This window comes from Scyliorhinus torazame, chromosome 9 (assembly GCF_047496885.1).
Source record: "Scyliorhinus torazame isolate Kashiwa2021f chromosome 9, sScyTor2.1, whole genome shotgun sequence".
NCBI lineage: Eukaryota > Metazoa > Chordata > Chondrichthyes > Carcharhiniformes > Scyliorhinidae > Scyliorhinus > Scyliorhinus torazame.
Window position 1 is genome coordinate 118,088,546 of NC_092715.1, and position 20,019 is coordinate 118,108,564.

Below are 20,019 nucleotides of genomic sequence, written 5' to 3' on the forward strand. Positions count from 1 at the left end.
TGAGAAGAGTGGATAGGAAGGGGATATGGGATGGTTCCTGGTCAGATTGGAGTTTCCAAGGTTGGAGGAAGAGAGGAGGCAGGCATGGAGGAGCCGCTGGGGCTGAGGGAGGTGATTGATGGCATTAGGGGGGGGGAAATTACACCCAATTAAAACCATATTCTAAATGTTTACTAGTACAAAAATAAATCCCTTAAACTTAGCTTTATTTCCAAATATAGAGGGTTGGTTAACAGACAGGAAGCAGAAAGGAGGGATAAATGAGGCATTTTTAAGTTGGCAGGCTGTGACTCATGGAGTCAGTGCTGGGGCGTTAATATTGATTTTTTAAAAATATATATATATATTCAAATTTTTTCGGTCAAACAAGAATAGTACAGGATTTTCCCCTTTTTACAACTTCAAAGCAATATAAATAATAATGACCGTTTTTTAACAAATAAATAATATATTAACTAAACGGCAACTGCCAACAACAAAATAATAACTCCAAAACAATGGAGTCCCACACGCCAGTATAAATAGCTAATATACAAACAACTATAGGAAACCCCTGAGGGCCCGCGTGGGCCCTCCCCTCCCCCCCGGGTTGCTGCTGCTACCTTCCCCATTTTCCTTATCGTTCTGCGAGGTAGTCAAGGAACGGTTGCCACCGCCTGGTGAACCCTTGAGCCGAACCTCTTAGCGCAAACTTTATCCGTTCTAGTTTTATAAACCCTGCCATGTCGTTTATCCAGGCCTCCACGCCCGGGGGCTTAGCTTCCTTCCACATAAGCAATATCCTTCGCCGGGCTACTAGGGACGCAAAGGCCAAAACATCAGCCTCTCTCGCCTCCTGCACTCCCGGCTCTTCTGCAACCCCGAATATAGCCAACCCCCAGCCTGGCTCGACCCGGACCCCCACCACCTTCGAAAGCACATTTGCCACCCCCACCAGAACCCCTGTAGTGCCGGCCATGACCAAAACATGTGGGTGTGGTTCGCTGGGCTTCCCGCGCATCTCCCGCACCTGTCCTCCACTCCAGAAAAATCTACTTAACCTTTCTCCAGTCATATGCGCCCTATGTAGAACCTTGAATTGTATCAGGCTGAGCCTGGCGCATGAGGACGAAGAGTTTACCCTACTTAGAGCATTTCCCCACAGCCCCTCCTCAATCTCTTCCCCTAGCTCCTCGTCCCATTTTCCCTTCAGCTCATCCACCATGATCTCCCCCTCGTCTCTCATTTCCCTGTATACATCTGACACCCTACCATTCCCCACCCATGCCCCCGAAATCACCCTGTCCTGAATCTCTTGCGCCGGGAGCTGCGGAAATTCCCTCACCTGTTGCCTCGCAAAAGCCCTCAGTTGCATATACCGAAATGCATTCCCCGGTGGCAACCCATATTTTTCCGTCAGTGCTCCCAGACTCGCAAACGTCCCGTCTAGGAACAAATCCCTCAATTGCACAATCCCTGCTCTCTGCCAGACTTTAAATCCCCCATCTATCTTCCCCGGGACAAACCTATGGTTGTTCCTTATCGGGGACCTCCCCGAGGCACCCGTCACTCCCTTATGCCGTCTCCACTGCCCCCAAATTTTCAGTGTTGCCACCACCACTGGACTTGTGGTGTACTTTTTCGGGGAGAACGGTAAAGGCGCCGTCGCTAATGCTTGCAGGCAGGTTCCCCTACAGGACGCCATCTCTAGTCTTTTCCACGCCGCTCCCTCCCCTTCCCTCATCCACTTGCATACCATTGATATATTGGCGGCCCAATAATAGTCACTTAAGCTCGGCAGTGCCAGTCCCCCCCCCCCCCCCCCCCCTATCCCTGCTACGCTGCAGAAACCTCCTCTTCACTCTTGGGGTCTTCCCAGCCCACACAAAGCTCATAACGCTCTTATCCACTTTTTTGAAAAAAGCCTTGGTAATCATCACCGGGAGGCACTGGAACACAAAAAGAAAGCGCGGAAGGACCACCATTTTGACCGCCTGCACCCTGCCCGCCAGTGACAGGGGCACCATGTCCCATCTCCTAAAATCCTCTTCCATCTGCTCCACCAATCTTCCTAAATTAAGCTTATGCAAGGTTCCCCAATTCCTGGCTATCTGGATCCCTAGGTACCGAAAATCCCTTGTTACTCTCCTCAGCGGCAAATCATCTATTCCCCTGCTCTGTTCCCCAGGATGCATCACAAACAGCTCATTCTTCCCCATATTCAGTTTATATCCCGAGAATTCCCCAAACTCCCTGAGTGTCTGCATTATCTCGGGCATCCCCTCCACTGGGTCCGCGACATACAACAACAAATCATCTGCGTATAATGACACCCGGTGCTCTTCTCCCCTAAGTACTCCCCTCCACTTCCTAGAGCCCCTCAGCGCTATGGCCAGTGGCTCAATTGCCAACGCAAACAGTATCGGGGACAGGGGACACCCCTGTCTTGTCCCTCTATATAGATGGAAGTAGTCAGATCTCTGCCTGTTTGTGATCACGCTTGCCACCGGGACCCTATATAAAAGCTGAACCCACCCAATAAACCCCTCTCCAAATCCAAATCTCCTCAACACTTCCCATAGGTAATCCCACTCCACTCTATCAAATGCTTTCTCAGCGTCCATCGCCACCACTATCTCCACCTCTCCCTCCGGCGGGGACATCATCATCACACCTAGCAGCCTCCGTATATTAGTGTTCAACTGTCTCCCCTTAACAAACCCAGTTTGATCCTCGTGAACCACCCCTGGGACATAATCCTCTATCCTCGTCGCCATCACCTTGGCCAAGAGCTTGGCATCTACATTCAGAAGGGAGATAGGCCTGTAAGACCCGCACTGCAGCGGGTCTTTGTCCCTCTTCAGGAGCAACGATATCGTCGCCTCCGACATCGTCGGGGGCAACGTCCCCCTTTCCCTGGCCTCGTTAAAGGTTCTCGTCAGAAGCGAGGCTAGTAGGTCCATGTATTTCCTATAAAATTCCACCGGGAACCCATCTGGTCCCGGGGCCTTCCCTGCCTGCATGCTCCCAATCCCTTTTACCACCTCCTCCACCTCAATCTGTGCTCCCAATCCTGTCCTCTCCTGCTCCTCCACCTTCGGGAATTCCAGCTGATCCAGGAAGTACATCATTCCCTCCTTCCCTTCCGAGGGTTGAGCCTTATACAGCCTCTCATAAAATGCCTTAAACACCCCGTTCACCCTCTCTGCTCCCCGTTCCATCTCACCCTCCTCGTCCCTCACCCCACCTATCTCCCTCGCCGCCCCTCTCTTGCTCAATTGTTGGGCCAGTAACCGGCTCGCCTTCTATCTGAAGAAGTCTATCCGAGAATACACCTTGTGGACATGAGAGAAGAAGGAAAACTCCCTACTCCTGGGCCTAGTGAATCTCCAGGGGTCTACTCCTCCCATCTGCTCCATGAAGTCCATAAGCACCTTGGCCGCTGCCGGCCTCCTCCCGGTCCTAGACCTGGACCGGTCCAGCCCTGGATCCTGCACCGTGTTGAAATCTCCCCCCATTACCAACTTTCCCATCTCCAGGTCCGGGATACGCCCCAGCATACGCTTCATGAAGTTTGCATCATCCCAGTTCGGGGCATATACGTTCACCAGAACCACCGCTTCCCCTTGTAATCTGTCACTCACCATCACGTATCTACCCCCACTGTCCACTACTATGGTCCTCGCCTCAAACACTACCCGTTTCCCCACTAATATACCCACCCCTCTATTTTTCGCATCCGAATGAAATACCTGTCTCACCCATCCTTTTCGTAATCTGACCTGATCCGCCAGTTTCAGATGCGTCTCCTGTAGCATGACCACATCTGCCTTTAATTTCTTTAGGTGCGCGAGTACCCTTGCCCTCTTAATCGGCCCATTCAGCCCTCTCACATTCCACATGATCAACCGGGTCGGGGGGCTCTTTACCCCCCCCCCCCCCCCCCCCCCCATGTCGACTAGCCATCCCCTTTTTTAGACCAGCTCCTCACCCGGTTCCCACGCTCCCGTTTGTCCCCCGACGGTGTCCTCCCGTCCCGACCACCCCGCCCCATAACAGCTCCCCCTTTCCCTTAGCAGCAGCAACCCAGTTAACCCCCCCCCCCCTCCGCTAGATCCCTTTCTAGCGTAATTGCTCCCCCCATGTTGCTCCCAGAAGTCAGCAAACTCTGGCTGACCTCGGCTTCCCCCGTTTATCCTTGGCCCCCCATTGTGTAAGGCCCCCTCCTTCCTGCGCTCCTTTTCCCGCCGCAATTACCATAGCACGAGAACAAAGCCCGTGTTTCCCACTCGGGCCCGCCCCTAATGGCGCAGCTCCCTCTCTCCTTCCCCACCGGTGCCCACAGTTCACCATACCCCCCTCCCCCCCAACGAGGGGAATAGAGAAAATTTCTTCCCCCTTCCCCGTCCCATACAATCCCCCCCACTACTTTATTACAGAAACTCTTCCTCTCTCCAGTCTAGTCCAACTTCTCCTCTACAATAAATGTCCACGCCTCTTCTGCCGTCTCGAAGTAGTGATGTTTCCCTTGGTGTGTAACCCACAGTCTCGCTGGCTGCAGCATTCCAAATTTAACTTTCTTTCTATGTAGCACCGCCTTGGCCCGATTGAAACTCGCCTTCCTTCTCGCCACCTCCGCACTCCAATCCTGGTACACGTGGATCACCGCATTCTCCCACCTGCAGCTCCGTGTCTTTTTCGCCCATCTCAGGACCATCTCCCTGTCCTTATAGCGGTGAAACCTCACCACTATGGCTCGAGGTATTTCTCCTGCCTTTGGTCTTCGCGCAAGGACTCGATATGCTCCCTCCACTTCCAAGGGGCCCGTCGGGGCCTCCGGTCCCATTAACGAGTGAAGCAATGTGCTCACATATGCCCCGACGTCCACCCCCTCTGCACCTTCGGGAAGACTCAAAACTCTTAAGTTCTTCCTCCTCGAGTTATTCTCCAGGGCTTCCAGCCTCTCTACACACCTTTTATGCAGTGCCTCGTGCGTCTCTGTCTTCACCACCAGGCCCTGTATTTCATCCTCATTCTCGGCAGCCTTTGCCTTCACATCACGAAGCTCCAACTCCTGGGTCTTCTGTGCCTCCTTTAGCCCTTCAATCGCCTGTAGCATCGGGGCCAACACCTCCTTCTTCAGCTCCTCCACACAGCGCCGCAGGAACTCTTGCTGTTCCGGGCCCCACACCAAACGGCCTCCTTCCGCCACCATCTTGCTTCGTGCTTCCCTTCCTTGCCGCTGCTCCTGAGGATCCTCTGCAATCCAGCCACTACTCTCTCCTTTCTCCATATATATCCGGGGGGATTCCCTTCTATTTCACCGCACAATGGTTTTAGCCGTCAAAAATTGCCGTTGGGGCTCCTAATAAGAGCCCAAAAGTCTGTTCCAACGGGAGGTGCCGAAACGTGCGACTCAGCTGGTCATCGCCGCACCCGGAAGTCGGGGCATTAATATTGATGACTGACAAAGAGTTCGTATTGGATCCATATGTGCTAACGATACAAAGCTAGGTGGAAATGCAATTGTGAGGAAGGCACAGCCTGCAAAGAGATACAGACCGGTTAAAGGAGTCGGTCACAGTTTGGCAGATGGAACTATAATGTAGGAAAGTGAGGTTTCACTTTATTCATGAGTAGGAAAGCAGAATAGTTTTTTTAAAGACATGGGGCAGGATTCTCAGTTTCTGAGATAGTATTGACGCCAACGCAGAATTTGTGGACTTTCATGACCGAAAAACTGGCTACTGTTAAGGGGCTAGCACCCAGAGAATACCAGGTCGGGCCCGCTAATGACATGCAAACGGTGTTTACTGAATGTGCGTTTCGGAACGTATTGTCATCGAGGAGATGGAGAATTATAATTTGGCGTCAAATCGGCGCCTGCCACGATTTTCGAGTCGGAGCCTATTCTCCACCCAATCGCCTTTCCCGATTTCGGCGTCGGCAAATGGAGAATCCGCCCATGAAACTTGTAAATGTTGATGTTCAGAGTGATTTGAGTGTACTCATACAGGAATTAAGTTAGTATGCAATCAAAAAAGCAAATGGCACGTTGACCTTCTTTGCAAGTGGATTGGAGCACAAAAATAAGGAAGTCTGGCTAAAATTTTGCAGGGCTTCAGTGAGACTAAACCTGGAATACTTTGCAGTTTTGGTCTCAATTTTGAAGTAAGAATATAGTTGCATTGGAGGCAACGTAGCAAAGGTTCACTAGAACAAAGAACAAAGAAATGTACAGCACAGGAACAGGCACTTCGGCCCTCCAAGCCTGCGCCGACCATGCTGCCCGTCTAAACTAAAATCTTCTACACTTCCGGGATTCGTATCCCTCTATTCTCATCCTATTCATGTATTTGTCAAGATGCCCCTTAAACTTCACTATCGTCCCTGCTTCCAGCACCTCCTCCGGTCGCGAGTTCCAGGCACCCACTACCCTCTGTAAAAGACTTAGCTCGCACATCTTCTCTAAACCTTGTCCCTCGCACCTATCAGGTCGCCCCTCAACCTCCTTCGTTCCAGTGAGAACAATCCAAGTTTATTCAATCTCTCCTCATAGCTAATGTCCTTCATACCAGGCAACATTCTGGTAAATCGCTTTTGTATCCTCTCTAAAGCCTCCACATCCTTCTGGTAGTGTGGCGACTAGAATTGAACACTGTACTCCAAGTGTGGCCTAACTAAGGTTCTATACAGCTGAAACATGACTTGCCAATTTTTATACTCAATGCCCCGGCCAATGAAGGCAAGCATGCCGTATGCCTTCTTGACTACCTTCTCCACCTGTGTTGCCCATTTCAATGACCTGTGACCAGTACACCAAGATCTCTCTGACTGTCAATACTCTTGAGGGTTCTACCATTCACTGTATATTCCCTACCTGTATCACACCTTCCAAAATACATTACATCACATTTGTCCGGATTAAACTCCACCTGACATCTCGCCGCCCAAGTCTCCAAACAATCTGAATCCTGCTATATCCTCTGACAGTCCTCATGGGTATCCGCAATTCCACCAACTTTTGTGTCGTCCGCAAGCTTACTAATCAGACCAGTTACATTTCCTCCAAATCATTTATATATACTACGAACAGCAAAGGTCCCAGCACTGATCCCTGCGGAACACCACTAATTACAGCCCTCCAATCAGAAAAGCACCCTTCCACCCTACCATAGGGGCATGGTAGCACAGTGGTTAGTACAGTTGCTTCACAGCTCCAGGGTCCCATGTTCTATTCCCGGCTTGGGTCACTGTCTGTGCGGAGTTTGCACTTTCTCCCCGGTTTCCTCCCACAGTCCAAAAATGTGCGTGTAAGGTGGATTGGCCATGCTAAATTGCCCTTAGTGTCCAAAACGGTTGGGTTGGGTGGGGTTACTGGGTTACAGGGATAGGGTGGGGGTGTGGGCTTTGGTAGGGTGCTCTTTCCAAGAGTCTGTGCAGACCTGATGAGCCGAATAGCCTCCTTCTGCACTGTAAATTCTATGACATTGCTACTCTTTGCCTTCTATGAACTAGCCAGTTCTGTATCCATCTTGCCAGCTCACCTCTGATCCCATTGACTTCACTTTTTGTACCAGTCTGCCATGAAGGACCTTGTCAAAGGCCTCACTGAAGTCCATATAGACAACATCCACTGTATCAATCATCTTTGTGACCTCCTCGAAAAACTATCAAGTTAGTGAGACACGACCGCCCCTTCACAAAACCGTGCTGCCTCTCACTAATACGACCACTTGCTTCCAAATGGGAGTAGATCCTGTCTCGAAGAATTCTCTCCAGTAATTTCCCGACCACTGACAGGCTCACCGGCCTGCAGTTCCCTGGATTATCCTTGCTACCATTCTTAAACAAAGGAACAACATTGGCTATTCTCCAGTCCTCCGGGACATCACCTGAAGACAGTGAGGATCCAAAGATTTCTGTCAAGGCCTCAGCAATTTCCTCTTTTGCCTCCTTCAGTATTCTGGGGTAGATCCCATCAGGCCCTGGGGACTTATCCACCTTAATATTTTTCAAGACGCCCAACACCTCGTCTTTTTGGATCTCAATGTTACCCAGGCTATCTACACATCCTTTTCCACACTCAACATCCACTAATTCCTTCTCTTTGGTGAATACTGATGCAAAGTATTTATTTAGTACCTCACCCATTTCCTCTGGCTCCACACATAGATTCCCTCCCTTGTCCTTCAGTGGGCCAAACCTTTCTCTGTCTACCCTCTTGCTTTTTATGTACGAGTAAAAAGCCTTGGGATTTTCCTTAACCCTATTTGCCAATTACTTTTCGTGACCCCTTTTAGGCCTCCTGACTACTTGCTTAAGTTCCTTCCTACTTTCCTTATATTCCACACAGGCTTCGTCTGTTCCCAGCTTTCTAGCCCTGACAAATGCCTCCTTTTTCTTTTTGACGAGGCCTACAATATCTCTCGTTATCCAAGGATTGTGAAATTTGCCATATTTATCCTTCTTCCTCACAGGAACATGTCGGTCCTGAATTCCTTTCAACTGACATTTGAAAGCCTCTCACATGTCAGATGTTGATTTACCCTCAGATTTCCGCCCCCAATCTAGGTTCTTCAGTTCCCGCCTAATATTGTTAAAATTAGCCTTCCCCCCCCAATTTAGCACATTCACCCTAGGACCACTCTTATCCTTGTCCACCAGCACTTTAAAACTTACTGAATTGTGGTCACTGTTCTCGAAATGCTCACTACTGAAACTGCTACCACCTGGCCGGGCTCATTCCCCAATACCAGGTCCAGTACAGCCCCTTCCCTAGTTGGACTATCTACATATTGTTTTAAGATGCTCCTTACAAACTCTGCCTCGTCCAAGCCCCGAGCACTAAGTGAGTCCCAGTCAATATTGGGGAAGTGAAAGTCTCCCATTACAACAACCCTGCTGCTTTTACTCCCTTCCAAAATCTGTCTCCCTATCTGCTCCTCTATCTCCCGCTGGCTGTTGGGAGACCTGTAGTAAACCCCCCAACATTGTGACTGCACCCTTCTTATTCCTGATCTCTACCCATATAGCCTCGCTGCTCTCTCAGGTGTTCTCCCGCAGCACAGCTGTTATATTCTCCCTAATCAGTAGGGCAACTCCTCCACCCCTTTTACATCCCCCTCTATTCCGCCTGAAACATAAATCCTGGAATGTTTAGCTGCCAATCCTGTCCTTCCCTCAACCAGGTCTCTGTAATGGCACAACATCATAGTTCCAAGTAATAATCCAAGCTCTAAGTTCATCTGCCTTACCTGTTACACTTCTTGCATTAAAACATGCACTTCAGACCACCAATCCCGCTGTTTTCAGCAACATCTCCCTGTCTGCTCTTCCTCCGAACCATACTGGCCCTATTCCCTGTGGTGATATGCATCACTGTAAATACACAAGGGGTTAATGTGAACATACTACACCTAGCTAGACACCAGAGGGAGCACCAGAGACATGACACACAGACATTTGTCCAATAGATCAGTAAGATAGGACGCGACCAATGGGCAGTCACGACACACCCAGACATGACACTACTACAGGGGGGCATTACACCAACCCATATATAAGGACAGAGCACACATGATCTTTCTCTTTCCAGTGGAGACACTTAGTGAGTACAGACAGGGTCGATTGAAACACATCACACCCACCACGTGGATTGTAGCAGATTGGTTAGTTAGTCTGAGTATCTATAGCAGGATTAGCAGGAGAGTCGAATCCGAGTTGGAGAATTGTTAATAGTTTAATAAATGTGTTAAAGCTATCTCCAAGTCCGAACCTTCCTTTGTCAGAGTGCACATCAAGGAAGCAGCTTTTGCTACGTCAAGAGCATAACAAAACATTCCCTAGTTCTCCATCAATTTTTTCACCTTCTAACCTATGCTCCGGTATCCACCCCATAAGACCATAAGACATAGGAGCGGACGTAAGGTCATTCGGCCCATCGGGTCCACTCCACCATTCAATCATGGCTGAGTTCAACTCCATTTACCCGCTCTCTCTCCATAGCCCTTAATTCTTCGAGAAATCAAGAATTTATCAACTTCTGTCGTAAAGACACTCAACGTCCCGGCCTCCACCGCCCTCTGTGGCAATGAATTCCACAGACCCACCACTCTGGCTGAAGAAATTTCTCCTCATCTCTGTTCTAAAGTGACTCCCTTTTATTCTAAGGCTGTGCCCCCGGGTCCTAGTCTCCCCTGCTAATGGAAACAACTTCCCTACGTCCACCCTATCTAAGCCATTCATTATCTTGTAAGTTTCTATTAGATCTCCCCTCAACCTCCTAAACTCCAATGAATATAATCCCAGGATCCTCAGACGTTCATCGTATGTTAGGCCTACCATTCCTGGGATCATCCGTGTGAATCTCCGCTGGACCCGCTCCAGTGCCAGTATGTCCTTCCTGAGGTGTGGGTCCCAAAATTGCTCACAGTATTCTAAATGGGGCCTAACTAGTGCTTTATAAAGCTTCAGAAGTACATCCCTGCTTTTATATTCCAAGCCCCTTGAGATAAATGACAACATTTGCTTTCTTAATTACGGACTCAACCTGCAAGTTTACCTTTAGAGAATCCTGGACTAAGACTCCCAAGTCCCTTTGCACATCAGCATTATGAATTTTGTCACCGTTTAGAAAATAGTCCATGCCTCTATTCTTTTTTCCAAAGTACAAGACCTCGCACTTGCCCATGTTGAATTTCATCAGCCATTTCTTGGACCACTCTCCTAAACTGTCTAAATCTTTCTGCAGCCTCCCCACCTCCTCAATACTATCTGCCCCTCCACCTATCTTTGTATCATCGGCAAACTTAGCCAGAATATCCCCAGTCACGTCATCTAGATCGTTAATATATAAAGAGAACAGCTGTGGCCCCAACACTGAACCCTGCGGGACATACTAGTTTAGACATTCCCCTTTGCCATACGAGTTTAAACCCTCCCTTGTGACACTAGCAAACCTCGCGGCCAGGATATTTATGCCTCTCCAGTTTAGCTGCAACCCGTCCTTCTCATACAGGTCACACCTGCCCCGGAAGAGCTCCCAGTGGTCCAGATAACTGAAACCCTCTCTCCTACACCAGCTGTTTAGCCATGTGTTTAGCTGCTCTATCTTCCTATTTCTAGCCTCACTGGCACGTGGCACAGGGAGTAATCCCAAGATTACAACCCTTGAGGTCCTATCTTTTAACTTTCTGCCAAGCTCCCTGAACTCCTGCTGCAGGACCTCATCCCCCTTCCTGCCTATGTCGTTCATACCAATATGTACCACGACCTCTGCCTTTGCCCTCCCCCTTCAGGATGCCTGCTACCCGTTCTGAGACATCCTGGACCCTAGCACCAGAGATTGTTTGGTCTAGATTCTCTGGCGTTTAGAAAAATGAAACATGCAAGATTCTGAAGGGGTTTGACAGAGTAGATACTGAACATTGTGGGTCCGGTATCCGCACCCTACATGGCATGTTTCTCAGTGGCCCGCAATTGGACGGCTGGGGCGTGGGGGGAAGAGGGGTCTTCCAGTCCAGTCGCTGTCAATGGGATTTCCCGCTGAATCCACCCCACTGCCAGGAAACCCATGGCAGGGGTTTCATGTGGGCGGGGCCAGAAGATCCCACTGCAAGAATGGCTGGAAAATTCCCCCCCCCCCCCCCCCCCCCAATTATCTCCTTTTTTCGAGATGCAAGAGTCCTTTGTTCGAGAATCAAGAACAAGAGGACTGTTTCAGGAAAAGGGGTAATTCATTTAGGACTGAGATGGAAAATTTCTTCACTGAAATTGTTGTGAACCTTTGGAATTCTCTACCTAGAGGATAGTAGATACTCCAGTGTTGACTATATTTAAGGCTGTGATAGACAAATGTTTGGTTTCTCAGAGAATCCCCCCAAAAAAGGGAGCAGCGGAAACGTGGAGTTCAATCCCATGATTGTATTGAATGGTTCAATATGCCATATGGTCCATTTCTTGTGTGTTCTTGTGGGCAGCACGGTAGCACAAGTGGCTAACACTGTGGCTTCACAGAGCCAGCGTCCCAGGTTTGATTCCCCACTGGGCCACTGTCTGTGCGTGGGTTTCCTCCGGGTGCTCCTGTAGCCAGTTAAAATGGCTAACTCCCGATTTAAAATGGCTAACTCCCGATTTAAAATGGCGAACGGCAAAGGCTGATGGGAAAGTCAGCCAACAGGACACAAACGAGTAGCTGCAGGTTGACTGTGTATTTACCTCTGGAAAGGCCAGACAAAATTGATACCAGCAACCATCAGCATAACAAAACATCAGCCATCTGCATATTAATGAGCAATCCCCGGGAACAATGAGCAACATTTAGACACATAAAGCAAAACCAGACTCTTTGGCGCCAGCAGAAGCCTACACAAAGGGAGGTGAACGACCACCTCAGGACCGCCCACCGATCAGGGAACCACTCCAGCATTGGAGAAAATCGAACCAAGCGATTGGGACAAAGTCCAATCACTTGGGACCAGGTACAGGGTCCGCCCCGAAAGGCGGGAAGCCCCTGGGGACTATAAGAATTGAGCCCAAGTTCAAATTGTTCTTCTTGACCAGGTCACTCAGCAATGCGAACCAACCCTTGACAGTGACCGGTTCAGCCGCCGCCGATATCCAGTAAGTCTTACTTCAACGCTCGCTATGAGATAGGCGCTCCTAGCTACCAATCTGGACCAACTTCGAATCCTGCAGGCTCAGAACCCGAACGAAAGGCCATTTGTTTCCCTGACCTGGTGGGCCAGTTCCAAGTTAAGTATTGGCCTGTTAGCTGTAGAAGTAGCTTGGACGTAGAATTTGTACATGAGTGGTGATTACTGTGTATAATAAATGTGCTTTGATTTAAACCTTACTAAGCGGTGTATTGGATTATTGATCATTACTCGGACTTGAACCTCGTGGCGGTATCATAAAGATACCTGGCGACTCAAGAGCAAAGGTGATAAAACAGAGCAATTAAACTAAGGCAAAAGTTAGCAACACTCCGGTTTCCTCCCACAGTCCAAAGACGTGCAGGTTAGGTGGATTGGCCTGATAGATTGCCCTGAGTGTCCAAATAAAAAGGTTAGATGGGGTTATTGGGTTATGGGGATAAAGTGGAAGTGAGGGCTTAAGTGGGTCGGAGCAGACTCGATGGGGCGAATAGCCTCCTTCTGCACTGTTCTATGTTCTTGTATGCTTTTGGGTATAAGTTAGATATGTTCCCACAAATAAAAGGAAATGCATCACTGTTGCTTCACAGCGCCAGGGTCACAGGTTCCATTCCCGGCTTGTGTCACTATCTGTGTTGAGTCTGCACGTTTTCCCCGTTTCTGCGTGGGTTTTCTCCGGGTGCTCCGGTTTCCTCCCACAAGTCCCGAAAGACATGCTTGTTAGGTGAATTGGACATTCTTAAATTCTCCCTCTGTGTACCAGAACAGGTGCTGGAGTGTGGCGACAAGGGGATTTTAACAGTCACTTCATTGCAGTGTTAATGTAAGCCTACTTGTGACAAGAATAAAGATTATCATTATAAAATGGTACCTTCAAACATTGTAATATCCATCTTTTGCAAAACTGGAGGCAAAACCTTTGCATTTGTATTTCGTGTTTTTGGTCTTGTTCTTTCAGTATTTTTCCAAATAAATGCAATCAGCAGAAATGTTGAGAAATGCTAACTTAGTGTTTGATTAACAGCCAAGACTTTATTCATCTGTATCAATTTCAAAAATGTTTCAAAAGATGAATCTTATTTTTGTTTTGGTCAGAATTTTAGTTTGTCTTGTCTCAATTTAAATTTTTTATTATGTTTTACCTTTAATCTTCATGAAACTTTTTTGTTGTTTATTCATTCAAAGAAGATATTAACAATGTATATATTCCACTTAAGTGAAATAAATTTATGTTCAACTGTTTGTACAGCAACAAAGCAAGAAGACATGCAGTTATATAGAGCATTTTATGACTTCAGGACATCATACAGTGTGTTACAGCCAATTAAATAACCTTGAGGAGTTGTCACTGTTATGTAGACAAACACAGCAGCAGTATTATACATGGCAAAGTTCCACAAACAGCAATGAGATCATCTTTTTTAGTGATGTTGGTTGAGGACTAAAGTTTGGTCAGGACATTACGACAATTCACTTGATTGTCTTCCAAATAGTGCCATGAGTTATTTTGCTTCCACTGCTACCCAAGATAAAAGCATAAATACTCTGGTCAGAATGTCACTCCCTCTGAAACTTCCTTCCACAAGAGCCAGCATCTGAAACATGTAATATAATCAATCCCAATCTATAAGGTTACAGATAGAGAACCATCATCACCATTATGACATCAATCAACTGGGCAGCACGGTAGCATAGTGATTAGCACAATTGCTTCACAGCTCCAGGGTCCCAGGTTCGATTCCCGGCTTGGGTCACTGTCTGTGTGGAGTCTGCACGTTCTCCCCGTGGGTGCGTGGGTGCTCCGGTTTCCTCCCACAGTCCAAAGATGTGCGGGTTAGGTGGATTGGCCATGCTAAATTGCCCTTAGTGTCCAAAATTACCCTTAGTGTTGGGTGGGGTTACTTGGTTATGGGGATAGGGTGGAGGTGTGTGGTTGGGTAGGGTGCTCTTTCCAAGAGCCGGTGCAGACTCGATGGGCCGAATGGCCTCCTGCGCTGTAAATTCTATGAAAAGAATGCTGTGGTAATAAGATGCATCAATTAGCATTTCAAACTGATGATAACCAGTACCACTACCCCTGATTATTTCACGGTCAAAATCACCTTTCCCTTCAGAGTGATTTTTTTCCCCAAGCTAATCTAGTTTGGTAAAACAAGTAAATTTCTTTGTTCACTCCAATCCATGTGTGTGCATGAATGCAAATTCAAACAGCACTTCCTGGGAACGCAGATTATCCAATCAGAGTGTTCCACCAAAGGCCTTCAGGGCACTAAAGGCAAACCAATCAGGCCAGTGAAGTTTTCCAATGTCAGAGTTTTTTGAGAATTAAACATTTGTGGCCACTTCACTGTACAGAAGGTCTTTGGTTATACAACTGTCATCCATTCGATGAGCATGGCTGAGCCAACACAGATCACAGAATAATACAGCACAGAAGGGGCCCTTCGGCCCATCGAGCCTGCACCAATGCATGCAAAACCCCTGACCTGCCTACATAATCCATTTGCCAGCACTTGGCCCATAGCCTTGAATTGTGTGACAACTGTTCACTTAGGTTCTTTTTAAAGAATGTGAGGCATCCCACCTCTACCACCATGTCAGGCAGTGCATTCCAGACCATCCCCATCCTCTGGATAAAATGGTCCCACCCCCAACCTCCTGCCCCAGACTTTGAACTTGTGTCCCCTTCAACTAAGGGGAACAGTTGCTCCCTAGCCGCCCTGTCCATACCCCTCATAATCTTGTCCACCTTGATTAGGTCACCCCTCAATCTTCTCTGTTCCAGTGAAAATTACCCAAGCCTATCCAACCATAACATAAATTTTCCATCCCAGGCAACATCCTGGAGTGCCACGGTGGCACAGTGGTCGGTACTGCTGCCTCACAGCGCCAGGCATCCGCGTTCGAATCCGACTTCAGGCTTCTAACTGTGTGGTGGAGTTTGCACATTCTTCCCGTGTCTGCGTGGGTTTCTTCTAGGTGCTCCCATTTCCTCCCACAGTCCAAAGGTGTGCAGGTTAGGTGGATTGGCCATGCTAAATTGCCTCTTAGTGTCCAGAAGGTTAGGTTGGGTTATGGGGATAGGGTAGGGAGTTGGGCTTAGGTAGGGTGCAGACCCGACGGGCAGAATGGCCTCGCTCTGCACTGTGGGGATGCTATGATCCTGATGAAGTGCCTCTGCACCTCGTCCAGTGCAATCACATCCTTCCTCTAATGTGGCGACCAGAATTGCCCACAGTGCTCCAGCTGTAGCCTCACCAAAGTTCTATACAACTCCATCATGACTTCCTTGTTTTTGTAATCTATGCCTAAATTGATAAAAGCAAGTGTCCCATGTGCCTTTTTCACCACCCTATTAACCTGCCCTTCTGCCTTCAGAGATCTATGAACAAGCACGACAAGATCCCTTTGTCCCTTGGAACTTCCCAGTGTCAGGCCATTCATTGAATACTTCCTTGTTACATTACTCCTTCTAAAGTGTATCACCTCACACTTTTACGCTTAAATTCCACCTACCATTTTTCTGCCTTTTCACCATCCCATCTATATCTTCCTGTAACCAAAGACACTCAACCTCACTGTTAACCACCTGGCCAAACTTTGTGTCATCCGCAAACTTACTGATACTACTCCCCACATAGTCATTGATGCGACCATCAATTCACGCGAGACAGAGAGTTGAAGTGAACAGTGGCTTTCATCGACTAGAACAATGCCTGCCTGCGACTGCTCTGCTAGTGAGAGCCGCCTACAGGGCAGCTGCTCTTTATACCTCCCCTCAAGGGGCGGAGCCAGGGGCAGAGCCCACAAGGGCACCAACATGATACATTCTATGTAATGTCGTACAATGGTCCATAGGTGCAGCCCACATGGGCAACAGCGTGATACAGTGTAATACAGTGGTGAATCATTAATACAATACGTTCACCACATTCATCCCCTGTTAAAAAATTGAAGTCCGGCGGGGGTGAAGGATTCACAGCTTCAGTCTGTCTGGTGCCCTAATCGTGAGCTGTGATCGCGGGAGCTCTGGCATCGCAGCTGGCCCGAGTGTGGAACTCATCGGTGCGGGCATGGGTGGTGAACTCGCCAGTGCGGGCACAGACGTGGACTCCAGGAGCATGTCTTCTGGAGCTTCGTTCCTGTGGGTCGGGGAAGGGGGTGTAGGAAGGGGTGTGGAGGACATGTAGGGGCGCGGGCGCTGGTCGGTGTAGGTTGGTGGAGTTGGTTGGGGTGATGGTAGGGGAGCCTGCGGGTGCCAGGTCCCAGAGGGAAACCGTATCCTGTCGGCCGTCAGGGTGTTCTATATGCGTACTGGGGGTTGGTGTGAAGGAGCTAGACCCTCTCGACCAGGGGGTTGGACTTATGGCTTCTGACGTGTTTGCGGAGCAGGATGGGCCCCGGTGTCTTCAGCCAGGCTGGAAGCGAGACCCCGGAGGTGGATTTCCTGGTGAAAACAAACAGGCGGTCATGAGGGGTCTCGTTCGTGGCCGTGCAAAGGAGGGACCTAATGGAGTGGAGCACATCGGGGAGGACCTCCTGCCAGTGGGAAACTGGGAGATTCCTAGACCGTAGGGCCAGGAGGACGGCCTTCCCGACCGTCGCGTTCTCCCTCTCCACCTGTCTGTTTCCCCTGGGGTTATAACTGGTAGTCCTGCTCGAGGCGATGCCCTCACCGAGCAGGTACTGACGCAGTTCCTCGCTCATAAACGAGGAGCCCCGGTCTCTGTGGACGTAAGTGGGGAAACCGAACAAGGTGAAGACACAATGTAGGGCCTTAATGACGGTGGCCGCTGTCATGTCGGGGCAGGGGATTGCAAAGGGGAAGCGGGAGAACTCGTCAATGACATTTAGGAAATACGCGTTGCGGTTGGTAGAGGGGAGGGGCCCTTTGAAGTCGATACTGAGGCCCTCATAGGGCCGGTTTGCCTTCACCAGGTGGGCCTTATCTGGTCGTTAGAAGTGCGGCTTGCACTCCGCGCAGATTTGGCAGTCCCGGGTCATGGCCCTGACCTCCTCGGTGGAGTAAGGCAGGTTGCGGGCCTTGATGTAGTGGAGAAGCCGGGTGACCCCCGGGTGGCAGAGGTCATCGTGGATGGCCCGGAGTTGGTCATCTTGCGCGCTGGCGCACGTGCTGTGGGACAGGGCATCTGGGGGCTCGCTGAGCTTCCCAGAACGTTACACTATATCGGAATTATAGGTGGAGAGTTCGATCCTCCACCTCAAGATCTTATCGTTCTTGACCTTGCCCCGCTGTGTATTATCAAACATGAAGGCTACCGACCGTCGGTCGGTGACGAGGGTAAACCTCCTACCAGCGAGGTAGTGCCTCCAGTGCCGCACAGCTTCCACGATGGCTTGGGCTTCTTTTTCGACTGAGGAGTGTTGAATTTCGGAGACGTTGAGGGTACAGGAAAAAAGTGCTACTGGCCTGCCCGCCTGGTTAAGGGTGGCGGCGGGGGTGATTCAGACGCGTCGCTCTCCACCTGGAAGGGGACGGACCCGTCCACCGCGCGCATCGCGGCTTTGGCAATATCTGCCTTGATGCAGCTGAAGGCCTGGTGGGCTTCAGCCGCCAGTGGGAAGATGGTAGCCTTGATCAGTGGGCAGGCTTTGTCCGCATAGTTTTTTTTTAAAATAAATATTTTATTGAAAATTTTTGGTCAACCAACACAGTACATTGTGCATCCTTTACACAATATTATAACAGCACAAATAACAATGACCTATTTTATATAAACAAAAAACAAAAAATGAATAAATATTAAATAACAAAAATGAAAACTAGCCCTAATTGGCAACTGCCTTGTCACAAGTTACACCCCCCCTGCCACCCCCCCCCCCCCCACCCCTCCCCCCCCCCTCCCCCCCCCCTCCCCCCCCCCCCCCCAAATCCTGGGCTGCTGCTGCTGCCTTCTTTTTCCCCTTCCATCTATCTATCCGCAAGGTATTCGACGAACGGTTGCCACCGCCTGGTGAACCCTTGAGCCGACCCCCTTAGGACGAACTTAATCCGCTCTAGCTTTATAAACCCCGCCATGTCATTTATCCAGGTCTCCACCCCCGGGGGCTTGGCTTCTTTCCACATTAGCAATATCCTGCGCCGGGCTACTAGGGACGCAAAGGCCAAAACATCGGCCTCTCTCGCCTCCTGCACTCCCGGCTCTTGTGCAACCCCAAATATAGCCAACCCCCAGCTTGGTTCGACCCGGACCCCCACTACTTTTGAAAGCACCTTTGTCACCCCCATCCAAAACCCCCGTAGTGCCGGGCATGCCCAAAACATATGGGTATGATTCGCTGGGCTTCTCGAGCACCTCGCACACCTATCCTCCACCCCAAAAAATTTACTGAGCCGCGCTCCAGTCATATGCGCCCTGTGTAATACCTTAATCTGAATCAGGCTTAGCCTGGCACACGAGGACGACGAGTTTACCCTACTTAGGGCATCCGCCCACAGCCCCTCCTCAATCTCCTCCCCCAGCTCTTCTTCCCATTTCCCTTTTAGTTCATCCACCATAGTCTCCCCTTCGTCCCTCATTTCCCTATATATATCTGACACCTTACCATCCCCCACCCATTTCTTTGAGATTACTCTGTCCTGCACCTCTTGTGTCGGGAGCTGCGGAAATTCCCTCACCTGTTGCCTCGCGAAAGCCCTCAGTTGCATATACCTGAATGCATTCCCTTGGGGCAACCCATATTTCTCGGTCAGCGCTCCCAGACTCGCGAACTTCCCATCCACAAATAGATCTTTCAATTGCGTTATACCTGCTCTTTGCCACATTCCATATCCCCCATCCATTCCCCCCGGGGCAAACCTATGGTTGTTTCTTATCGGGGACCCCCCCAATGCTCCGGTCTTTCCCCTATGCCGTCTCCACTGTCCCCAAATCTTCAGTGTAGCTGCCACCACCGGGCTTGTGGTGTAGTTCCTCGGTGAGAACGGCAATGGGGCTGTCACCATAGCCTGCAGGCTAGTCCCCCTACAGGACGCCCTCTCTAATCTCTTCCACGCCGCTCCCTCCTCCTCTCCCATCCACTTACTCACCATTGAAATATTAGCGGCCCAATAGTACTCACTTAGGCTCGGTAGTGCCAGCCCCCCCCATCCCTACTACGCTGTAAGAATCCCTTCCTCACTCTCGGGGTCTTCCCGGCCCAAACAAAACCCATGATGCTCTTTTCAATCCTTTTAAAAAAAGCCTTCGTGATCACCACCGGGAGGCACTGAAACACAAAGAGGAATCTCGGGAGGACCACCATCTTAACCGCCTGCACCCTCCCTGCCATTGACAGGGCTACCATATCCCATCTCTTGAAATCTTCCTCCATCTGTTCCACCAACCGCGTTAAATTTAACCTGTGCAATGTGCCCCAATTC